At 47.5% G+C, this 12,390-nt stretch overlaps 1 long non-coding RNA gene across 1 annotated transcript in view; it reads right to left on the bottom strand.

Moving 5' to 3' along the window:
• LOC138260801 (uncharacterized) overlaps positions 1–12,390 on the bottom strand; it is a 108,655-nt gene that overhangs the window by 1,513 nt on the left and 94,752 nt on the right. The gene's annotated exons all lie outside the window — the stretch shown is intronic.

The raw sequence follows: 12,390 nt of genomic DNA, 5'->3' as shown, positions 1-12,390 counted from the left end.
TTTTCGCCAAAGGAGACATACAACAAGAGTTTGAAAGCACACTCCCTTTAGTGGTTTCAAACAATAAGTATGCCATAAAATGGGAGTCCTTTATAAGCTCAAATGATGCAGTGGTGAAATTGCACAATCTAGTTTCAACCCACCAATTACCTGTTAGCTCCTGTACACACACCCCGAATGAGACTATTGTCCTTAATGAAGATTTATTTTCTTCCCTGAAAGAGCTATTTTTTAAAACTAATAGGGGTAGGAATCAACCTAAAGTAGGAACCCATTACAGGTGGTTTAATAAGGCATGTACAGAAGCCAAGCATTGTCTTTTAAAAACAATAAAACTTAAAGATAGACCTATGATAATCTCTGCTAGGCATGAGTATGCATCTGTAACGAAGACTAGCAAAATCTATTGGGAAGAGACAACATGGCAGGAATTATTACTCGCTGCAAAGGATAGTAATTCCAAACGTTTTTGGTCTCTGGTGGCCAAAAAGGGGTGGAATGAGACCCCCAGACCTGATTGTCATATTCCTCCTGAAAATTGGATTGGCCATTTTTCTGGTCTCTATAGTCAGGAGAGTCAGGAGTCTGTTCTTCTTACTGGTAAAGACAGTATAACAATGTGTGCTTCATCTGCGCCAGGTAGACTTACACCATTTACTCTTAAGGCCCAAAAATCGGGAAAGGCTCCTGGCTTAGATGGAATACCTTCTGATCTGTTTAAATCTGATCTTAACCATTGTGGCCCCTATGTCAATAGTGTGTCGAATGCCGTTCTGGCGGGTGGTAACCACCTCCGCTCTTGGAAAGGAGCGATAATTGTCCCCATTTATAAAAAAAGGGGATAGGCTAGCCCCGGGCAACTATAGACCAATTAGCTTGCTAGGCAACTTGCATAACATATTTTGCTATCAGGTCCTGAGTAGGCTAAAGGACTGGATAGAGGAAAATGAAGCCCTTAGCCACCTGCAGGCAGGCTTCAGACAGAATACAAGCACAGTTGACCAGGCCTTCTGCTTCCTTACAATCAAGTGAAAGACGGTGGATCTGGACTTAGGGAAATATTTTGTTGTCTTTGTGGATTTCAAATCTGCTTTTGATCTGGTCCCTCGTCACAAATTGTGGGAGGTTCTGGACAGAGCTGGAGTTCCAGGACCTCTGCTCAATCTGATCAAAGAACTGTACTCTGAGAGCTATGCCAGAATAAGGTGGGGAATAAATGGGGAATTAATGAGAGAGATTTCAATACAGAAGGGGGAGAGACAGGGATGTATTAGCTCCCATACTTTTTTATTGTTTATAAATGCTTGTATTCCTTACTTATTTGATTGTGCTAATGAAGCACCCAAAGTAGGTGGGGCTAGGACCCCATGTTTATTGTTCCCTGTTAACACCTTATTGTTATTGGAAACTGCTTCTGTTCTTGTCAAGCTACTTGAGAAGTTTACGGGATGCTGCAGGGAGCTTGGTTTACAAATAAATGCCATTAAATCCAAATATATGGTTTTTGGTGATATAAAACACCAAGTGAGGAAACAGATACTGTTGGAGAGCAAAACTTTAGAAAGAGTGTCAGATTTTGAATATTTGGGAGTTAGGCTGGAAAATTCACACAAATGGTCAGCCCAACTGCTGAAGTGCTCTATGAGTTTGAAACACAAGTCATGGGGCATCTTGAGATTTGCTGCCAGATCTCCCAGATTCTCCATCACTCCTGCAATGGAAATTTACAAAAGCCAAGTCAGAGGGGGGATTTTATGCGGGGCAGAGCTATGGAGTCATGGCAATTCGAAAGGTCTAGAGAGAGCAGATAATTAATTTATAAAAGCTTTATTGAAAATACCTGCAAGCTCCCTCACACTGCCCATTTGTATGGATCTAAATGTATATTCAATCTCAGATGTAGCTTCTATAAGACCCTTGTTGTACTGGATTAGAATCTAGTCCACGGACACCCTGATCCCTTATAGAGCATGGCTGAGCACCTTGTTGAGTGCTCCCTCAACCAAAAAAGTGCCATTATGAATTTGAGCATTACATGGATTTGAATATATCTCCTTTAGCATGTGCACTTTATATCAGATTTAGAATTGGATCTTTACACCTTTACGCGCTCTCACCTATAAATGGAACCAATCTGAAGGTTATACTGATTTATGCCCAATGGGATGTAAGGCCACAGAGTGCATTGCCCATGTTTTATTCCATTGTCCCACCTAATTCCAAACAGAGGGCTCTCTGGATTTTACCAGTTTGCCGATTCTTGGGCCGTAAGAAACGCATTTTGGCCCTTAGGATCTGCAAAACGAACCCTCACGGGCTTGTGGCATGCGCATTGGCAAAGTTCCTTGAGGCAATAAGGTGTATTAGAGCAAAAACTGTGAGGGCCAATGCAGAACATATACTTCCAAAGCCTAAACTTGAGTGTTGACCCCTGAGTTGCAGTTCACTATTAATGTTTTATCACAAATTAATTCTGGAAGGTGAGGTACTGCTGTAACGATGAGCTACTTGTTGCCTCTATGAGGGTATGTTTTTTATAATTTAGTCTCATAGGAAACCTTTGTGGTTATGTATATATATTATATTCTTATTTTTATTTCTGACCCTGTTTATGATATACACTTATATTCTTGTTCTTTTCTAATTTTTATATTTATTAATAGTGTTTTGTAAGTTGTGCTTTTCTGGTATTTTGGACCGAAATAAAGCTGAATTGAAAATCACTCAAACATATTTTACTTTCTTTTTTTTTTATCCATACAGGTCAATGCTGATCAATAGTGGGAAATCTAGAACTAGAAATCTAGAACACTGCACCAAGAAGGTGCAGACCCTTAAGGTCTATGAGTGGCACAGTCTGCATTGCAGGAAGAGGTGGGAGTTCCTACGACGCTGGGCCCATAAGTCAACTGAAGTCCAGCTTGGCCAGTTCTCCCAACGAGGCAAGTGTTTGCGCTACACCCTTACCGCCCCCTTATGGCCCGTGTCCTTATGGTGGCCTACACAGACCTTGATGAGCAGTTGAGAGCCTAAAAGCAGCATCAAGGAGTGAGTTATTGATTGTAGGTATTCTTGTTAGTTAACTTTTTTTATTTACAGCAATGATTTATGGCATTAAGATTGACATACATCCAACAAACACAAGGCTTTCTGGAGATGTACGTTTTGCAGAAGGTGCCTGATGAAGTGTTAGGTGCATTGATTTGTGCTAAAGGTTGCCACTAGATTCCTTATCACAAGTCAAGGACTGTTTTGAGCAGACACATGGCTGCATAACAAAAAAGAGGTACATGCATTTTGTCTATGTTATGAGGATAGTTGTACCAAACTCTCCCCATTTGATGATTGAGTCAGGTGTGATGCTCCATCACAAATGTAAGTAGATAATGTAGGCCCTATTACAGGTGGCATGGTATGCAAAGCAATTATGATACCACTTATTTTCCTCACTTCACACTGGTGAGTTGGTACACGACCAAACATTAATGAGTATCTGGTCCAAAAGGACAAGGAACATGAGCACAATGGCATCATTCCTTATCAAAAAGATGTTATCAATATTTACAATGCAATCCTATGAGAAGGCAGCACTCACAGCAGTGAGAAACCAAATAGGCTGTTTGTCACTACCAGAACAGGCCACGCAACCAGGCATATGTCCTGCCTTCCACATACATAGCACCCTGCCCATAGGGCTAGCTAGGGCCTTCCTTAGGGGTGACTTACATATAGTAAAAGTGGAGTTCTGGGCCTGGCAAGTAAATTTAGATACCAGGTCCATGTGGCAGTAAACTGCGCATGCAGGCCCTGTGCTAGTAGACCTAAGACAGGTTTGAAAGGATACTTCAGTGGGTGGTGCAAGCAGCGCTGCAGGCCCACTATTAGCATTTAATTTACAGGTCCTGGGGATACCTCTCTACAAGGGACTTACAGATAATTAAATGTGCTAATTAGGTGTAAGCCAATCATAGCAACTTTAGAAGGGAGAGCACCTGCACTTTTTGCACTGATCAGCAGTGATAAAGTGCTCAGAGTCCTAGAGCCAACAGCAAGAGGTCAGAAAAAATAGGAGGAAGAAGGCAAAAAGTGTGCGGATGAACCCGCAAAAAGAGCCAGGCCCAGCACAACCCCCACCAGCCTAAAGCCAGGGGAGACCAATCAATACCTTGATGGGCTTCCCTGGTCAGGACGATAGAACATGGATCCTGGCCCGCTGCAGGAGAACGCTCCAGTTCTATGCCATTCTAATCCCAGTTGGGTTCCTCTGTCAATGCTTCCCAGGCAACCTAGGCTAACCCACGGGGGGTCCCTAGCTGCCAGTGGCCAGAACCATGCCCTAGGGTACCCAGGGGCCTCTGGTCTGGGTAACTACATTAAGTGGGGGGCGGTGGCCCCAGGTGCATAGCAACCTGCTCCACTCCACTTCCAACCAGTTCATGGAGTCTACCCTGCCACTGATCAACCAACCTAGGGTCCGCGTTGATAGGCTGCTCAGGGGTTAGAAGCAAGGCTCTCCTCTTCCTACCCCTCCTTCTAAGGTCCCACCACCTCCTCCTAGGAGTGGTACCACCAGAATCCAGAACTGTCAGGGTGCTGGCTGCAGCCATCCTGTACAATTCTCCCACCAGCCCAGGATCACCACCCACTAACTGGCTTCCCAACCCAGGGTCTGTAGGAGGCTGGCCTTGTTTGTAGTGAGGACCACTGGTACTTGCACCTTGTACTAGGTCCAGTTATCTCTTATTAGTGAAATGTAGTCAATGTCTAGAAGCCAGGCTGTCTAGAAGTAGCTGTAGGCAGAGCAGCCAAGGCTGAACTAGGAGACATGCAAAACTCTTTCAATACCACTGTCACAGTCACACAGTACTCACACACATAAAAGACATTAGTGTTACCAAAAATAATGGTACTTTATTTTAGTGACACTAGGCCAAAAAAGCTTTGGAGACTATACTCCCTTAGGAGGTAAGTAAATTACACAATATATACACTAGTAACCAAAAACAGGTAAGTAAACAGTCAGAAAATAGTGAAAATAGTGAAAATCACCATTGGTTGCAATGGGCCTAGGGGGAACAAAAACCATATACTAAAATAGTAGAATGCGAAATTCCATTTCCCACTTAGGCAAGTGTAGTGTGTAGAGGGGCGCTGGGAGTGTAAGAAAACATCAAAGGTAAGTAAAATACCCATCCCAGAGCCCAGGAAAGCAGGAGTAAAACATAGCAAGTTTCCTAAAACACACTAGAAGTCGTGGTAGAAGACAGTGCAAGAACCAGAAGAGACTGCAAGACACCAATGATGGATTACTGGACCTGAAGACCTGTGGAAGAAGGGGACCAAGTCCAAAAAGCACTGAAGAGTCCAGGGAGAACAGGAGCCCCTGCTAACCCAGATGAAGGTGCAAAAGGAGACCCACCGGTGAAAAGACAAAGTCAGTATTACACCAAAGAAGATAGATGTGGGTTCCTGGTTGGTGCAGAAGATGTCCCACGCCGGATGGATGAATGCAGTCTGGTTTGCGTTGCTGGATTCTATCAACAAGCCTTGGTAAACGCAAAACTCACATTTTGCAAAAAATGGCGATGCTCGGGCCCAAGAAGGACCAAGTCGACTCTACCCAGGAGGAGGAGGCAGAGGGGGCTCTCAGCAACTCAGAGAGCCCTCAGAACACCAGGAAGCACGCACAGGAGTCCCACAGCATGGGGACAAAGGAGTTGCAAAAGGATCCCACACCGCCGGAGAACAACTCAGGGAGCTGAGCGTCACAGAATAGAGTGCTGGGGACCTGGGCTAGGCTGTGCACAAAATAATTCTTGGAAAAGCACACAAAAGCCCTAGAAGCTGCAACAAAACATACTGCACAGGGGTACTGTCTGGCAAAGTGAAGCAAGCTCTTACCTCCACCAAATTTGAACAGCTGGACCTTTAGACAGTCAAGGTCACTTTAGTCCACTACCTGTGTTCCAGGATCCACGCTCGTTGTCAGGAGAGGGGACCGAGACACCGCTCGCCGCTGCAGAGAGGTGCCTGCTGAAGAAGGAAAGTGACTCCATCGTTCCATGGGAGATTCCTTTGGTTCTTCTGGTGCAGTAAGAAGACAGGCAGTCTTCGGAGTGTGCACAACCTGGAAACTGTTGCAGTTGCTGACAGGAGATGAAGCTACAAGGTTGTTGCAGTTTTGTAGAGTTCTTGGAGCAGTCAGTGGTTGATCCGTTGGTAGAAGATGAAGTAAAGGATGTAGAGGATTCCTGCTGGAGTCTTGCAATCCAAATCTGAGGAAACACCCACAGGAGAGACCCTAAATAGCCTTCAGAGGGGGATTGGCTACTGAACCAGGTATGGACCTCTCAAGAGGGGTCTCTGACCTCAGCTGCTGGCACTGGCAACTCAGATGCTCCCAGAGTTCCCTGACCATCCTGAAAATAAGATGGCAGAAACTAGGGACAGTCTGGGCACCACCCCTGGGGTGGTGATGGACAGGGGAGTGATCACTCCCCTTTCCTTTGTCCAGTTTCATGCCAGAGCAGGGATTGGGGGGTCCCTGAACCGGTGTAGACTGGATTATGCAAGGAGGGCACCATCTGTGTCCTTCAAAGCATATCCAGAGGCTCTGGGAAGATGCCCCTCCCAGGCCTGTAACACCGATTTCCAAAGGGAGAGGGTGTAATGCCCCTCTCCTAAAGGAAATTCATGTTCTGCCTTCCTGGGATTGAGCTGCTCAAGCCCCAGGAGGGCAGAAGTCTGCCTGTGAGGTGGCAGCAGCTGGGGCTGCAGTGAAAACCTCATAAGGCTGGTATGACAGTACTGGGGGACCATGGTGGAGCCCCCAGAGTGCATGGGATTATGCAACCAATACTGGAAGCAGTATTGGGGTGCAATTCCCAGTTGTTAGACATCTCTTTTGGCCATATTCGGAGCTACCACTGTGAAGCTATATATAGGTATTGACAAATATATAGTGCATACTTATAATGGCATCCCCACACTCACGAAGACCGGGAAAATGGGCCTGGACGACGTGGGGCACCTCTGCTAGTACAGGGGTGCCCTCACACACAGGTACTATGCACCTAGCCTTCAGGGTCTGAAGGTTAGACATATAGGTGACTTATAAGTGACCAGGTTCAGTGAAAATGGCTGTGAAATAGTGCTTGCACTATTTCACTCAGGCTGGAATGGCAGTCCTGAAGAAGTGTTTGTATGAGCTCCTTATGGGTGGCAAAAGAAATGATGCAGCCCATAAGGATCTCCTGGAATCCCAATGCCCTGGGTACCTAGGTACCATGTACTAGGGACTTATAAGGGGGGTCCTATATGCCAATTTGGAGTGGAATACTGGGTTACCAGTATGTAAGTACAACTTTGGAATCAGAAAGAGCAGAAGCACTGGGGTTCAGTTTAGCAGGACTCCAGTGACACAGTTAAGCATACTGACAAAACAGTAAAACATAATGACATGTAGTCCACAAACTATGAGCCCTGGAGTCCTGACTAGCAGGATCCCAGTGACACAGTAAAGACACACTGACAAACACAGAGAGACAGGAAAAGATCGAGGTAACCATGCTAGGAAGAGGCTACTTTCTTACAGGGTCACCACCATTGGATTGCACTAGGGTCTGGGGTGAGTCTCTCTCTCCCTGAATCCCACTCTGAGTTTCACACCCCACCACCATGAGAAGTACCTCCAGAAGTTACACACGGTGGGTTGAGCACACTAACTGCCCCCTATCAGGACAGGGTTTATCCCCTGAATCTGCCCACCCAACCCAGAGTCACCACCCTCAGACTGGACCATTGCCCGGTGAACCATGACTTCCTGGGGTGGACACCTACCCCTCATCAAGTCAGAGTTTACCCCCTGAACCTGACCACCCAGCCTAGAGTTACCACCCTCAGACTGGTTCACTGCCTGGCAAACCAGGACTTCCTGGGGAGCACACCTACCCCCTGCCAGGTTGGAGTTTATCCCCTGAACCTGACCATCCAACAGAGAGTCACCACCCTGAGGCTGGACCACTGCCTTGCAGAACAGGACTTCCTGGTGGGCACACCTACCTCCCACAAGGGAAACACCTTCCCTAAGGACTGTGCTAGAGTCTGGCTGGTGCAGGTCTTTTGACCTGTGCAGACCTGGCAGAGCTTGTTACCCCTGGCCCAGAAAAGGTATCACAAGGGTCATTCCTGGGGGACTCTGACTTCAGACCTGAACCCCGACCCTCCCAGTTCTCCACTGGGGCCCGCAACCCCCTCTCAACCCTACAGCTAGAATTCCACCTCCTCCACTCTGGAGTGACACTACCAGACACTAGGAACGGCAGAATGCTATCACCAGCCACCCACCTAAGTCCTCCTGGCAAAAAGGGATCCCCTCAGCAGCTGGCCCTACGGTGCAGGCTAGGCTCCCCTCCTGGCATTCACTCGTGGAATCAACCAGGGTCTGAGACCGGGTCTGAGACATCCTGGGACACAGCCACCCCCACTCCCTCTCCTCTGAGACAGGACATGGGAACCCAAACCCATCCCACTACATTGGGACCTACCTGGGGCACAAGCCTCTCCCACCATACCTGGTTGGTAAACACCTAGACTGCTCCCTTTAGTAACACCCCCAAGTGCCTCACCGAACCCTCTGGCACTCAACCAGTGGCCTGCCTTCTTTGCAAGCTCCCTGGGGTCAGGGAAATCACACAGTGACAAGTGTTGGCTTAGCCCTGAAAAGAAACAATGAAGCAGGTGCTATCTGACAGTCAGATTGAACAGCCCTTCAAATTTGTCTACTGTGATACCCTTCACACATCCATCTAGTGCAATGCAGCAATCCTCCATTAACTCCTCCCAAGACTGGTGGGACAGTTTCTTACAGCCCCTGGATCTCTTTCTGTATTCTTCAGAGGTAAACACCATACTTCTCAATCAGTGCGTTCTTCATAGTGGGATACTCCCCCTTGTCGCTCCTTTCTAGGGCCAGTATGGCATCCCTCCCCTCCTCAGGAATATAGCTTTCTAGGCCAGTCCCCCAATCCTTTTCAGGGATCCTGCGCTCTACCAGAGCCTTTTCATATTCCTTTAACCACTGACCTATGTCACCACCCTCTTGAAACCTAGGTACCAGATCTGTGGGTATGTGAGGCTCATCTTTGCTACTGCACTTTACATTGCTGCCACCACTGGACTCCACCTGAAGTGCTGGTGACTCCAGACCCTTTAGACTGCACTCAACAACGAGTCTCTCTCTGGCAAAGGGCTTCTCTCCCTCTGTCATCCATTCCTGCACTAAGGTCTTTTGCACCTCAGCCCTTCTTTCCTCCACAGCCAGTCGCGCTAGCTGCAACTTCAGGTCCCTCCCTTCCCGCCTATCTCTAAGCTTATCAGGAGACAAGGCTTGAGAGGAAACACTGCTCCTTACACTGGTCCTAGCAACGGACTCCTTATCACTGGGGCCTCCTTGTCAACTGGTGTCCCGTCCGGTCATTCTCACCCTCCTGGTCAGTCTCCTCACCGCTCACTAGGGATTAGGGCTGGGAGCCCTTCCATTGGGAACCCTCACTACAAACAGGATCCTCTGAGTACCCCTTAAGAACACTCTTCCTCTGGGCATATGTCATAAACCTTTCAAAGAAATTCAGAGATCTCCTGAGATCCCTGCTCTCTGGCAGTCCTCTCTCCCTACAGAACCCCTTTAATTTATCATGCGTGTAGAATGGCAGGTCCTCTAGGTTAAAGGTTGATCCCATTTTGAAACGGTACAGTAAACACAAGTGTGACAACCCAAATACTCAAGCGTAAGAACTGAAAAAAGGAAAAAGGACCAATGAGAGAGACAATCAGGATAAACAAAACGTGATGACGTAAAATACAGTTTGTGGTGCAACAATGAGTCACAATGGCATTGTGCAAATTCAAGTACTATTCTCACTGATGCGACCAATGTTAGAAATGGGGTTTCTGGTTGGCCAGGGTGTGCACCTACGCCAGCCAGAACCCACCCACTCCAATCAGGGCAAGGGAGTTAAACACCCAAGATAACCCCTGCTCACCCCCGTGGTAGCTTGGTACAAGCAGTCAGACCTATCCCAGAAGCAATGTGTAAAGCGATTGCACAACACACACAACACACGTGATGCACTATCCCCACCACAAAGGAAACACAACACCAAGGTTTATAAAAATAAACTGTATTGTACACAACATCATTAGATCAAACACAACATGTCAGTAATAGCCTGCTACCCAATCAGTTGTCAGAACATTCCACAGTACTATGACTTTGCAAAAGCCAGCAGTGGTCACATATGACACACAGGTTACTGATTATTCTGCAACATAAGGAGTAGTCAGGAAAACATTACTACAATAATGCACTTGCCATCACATCATAATAAATGCCCAAACCAGAAACATTAGAAAACACATGGCAAGTCATGAAACATCAAACATAATACCCATATCATAAACTCATCCTAACTGCCCATAAAAGGAACGTCAAAACATATATGGGGCATCAACAACCTCATATCACATATGTCATGAAAGCAATACAAATGTCCATAACAGGAACATCAGCAAACACAGATGACAATTGCATGGTTTGTAAAAGGCCACCTCATGAATGCACCTCGAGTGACAACCAAGGTAAGGGGGCCCCCAGCATTCCTCTGGCCCAAAACTTGGGCTGCCTGATGATTGGGAAAGCTGAGGTGGGTGGCACACACCCCCTCCATTCCTATGTAGAGGCCCCTCCTGGGGCCGACGCCTGATCCGGGGCACCCACTGTCCCCATGGTCCCTCAGGGCCATCCCCAGGGCAGGAGGCAAGGGGCCCCAAGAAAAATACTATGGAACAATTGGAGCTTCACGCTCCTTTGGCAGCGACCGGGGGGGGACTTACTGTCACCTCCCCTGCATCCTGCTCTCCGGGTGGCCCTGGAATATGGAGGAACCTCCAATGGGACCACTGCTGTCCACTTGCCAACACCTGATCTGGTGTGTGACTGTGACTCCTGCTCCTGGGCCGCGGCAGTAAGGCCTGGCAACAGTCACGGCCAGATGGTGCCCCGGGGGTGCTCTGTGTAGTGCGCTTCGCCCTGTTCTCCCTCCAGGTTTTGTTTCTTCGTGACCCGGGGGCACTGATGCAGCAGGCTTCCGATTCGCCTAGCACGAGGAATGTCCATGTCAGGGCAGCGATTCTCCCCAGCAGCAGCGCTCTCAAACAGGCCAGCACAAAGGGGATACAGACAGTGGCAGTTCCTCCTAGTAACCAGAAAATCACAGGTCAGGTCAGCACAGCAGCAGCAGTCCAACGCAGTTTCTGGTGAGTCCCTCCAGCAGCATTCTGTGTCCAGTTCTAAGTACATTAAAAGTGTCTCTGTGTCTCCTTTTCATTAGGAAACCCCCTGTATGTATACTAAGTTTTGCACAAGGTTTAAAAAGAGGGGAAGAGGAGGTGCCAACCAGTTACAACTGGTTCCAGGAGTGTCCCCTCTCTCCTCCAGCACAGATTCCAGACATCAGTTGGGGGTAAACGAGCCCTTTATGTGAGGCCAGAGCACAGCCTTTACAAATGCTAGTGTGCCCCGCCCCCCCCTTCTCTCAGCCCAGGAAGACCATTCAAAATGTATATGCACCTCAGTGACACCTCCACCCTCCGTGTTTACAGGCTGTCTGAAAGGATGCACAAAGCCCAACTGTTATGCTGCCCTAGACGCAGATTGGAGTCAAGCTGCAAAACACCAGAGTCATAACGAGAGAGAAATGCTAACTTTCTAGAAGTGGCATTTCTGTAATGGCAATAAAAAATCCACCTACTCCAGTAAGCAGCCTTTCTCACGACTCGTACAACCATACCAAACATACCTATGCTACCCCTCATAAATCAGACAATACCCCCTAGACATAAAGCAGGACATTTCCAATGTAATCCTATGAGAAGGCAGCACTCACAGCAGTGAGAAACCAAATAGACTATCACTACCAGGACAGGCACGCAACCAAGCACATGTCCTGCCTTCAACATACATAGCACCCTGCCAATAGGGCTAGCTAGGCCCTACCTTAGGGGTGACTTACATGTAGTAAAAGGGGAGTTCTGGGCCTGGCAAGTAAATTTAGATGCCAGGTCCCTGTGGCTGTAAACTGCGCACGCAGGCCCTGCGCTAGCAGGCCTGAGACAGGTTTGAGAGGCTATTTCAGTGGGTGGAGCAAGCAGCGCTGCAGGACACTAGTAGCATTTAATTTACAGGTCCTAGGTATAGGGATACCACTGTACAAGGAACTTACAGGTACATTAAATGTGCCAATTAGGTGTAAGCCAATCATACCAACTTTAGAAGGGAGAGCACCTGCACTTTACCACTGATCAGCAGTGATAAAGTGCTCAGAGTCCTAG

Source organism: Pleurodeles waltl, chromosome 10 (genome assembly GCF_031143425.1).
Source record: "Pleurodeles waltl isolate 20211129_DDA chromosome 10, aPleWal1.hap1.20221129, whole genome shotgun sequence".
Taxonomy (NCBI): domain Eukaryota; kingdom Metazoa; phylum Chordata; class Amphibia; order Caudata; family Salamandridae; genus Pleurodeles; species Pleurodeles waltl.
Note: the sequence above shows the minus strand (reverse complement) of the source record. Positions and strands in the feature narration are given on the sequence as shown.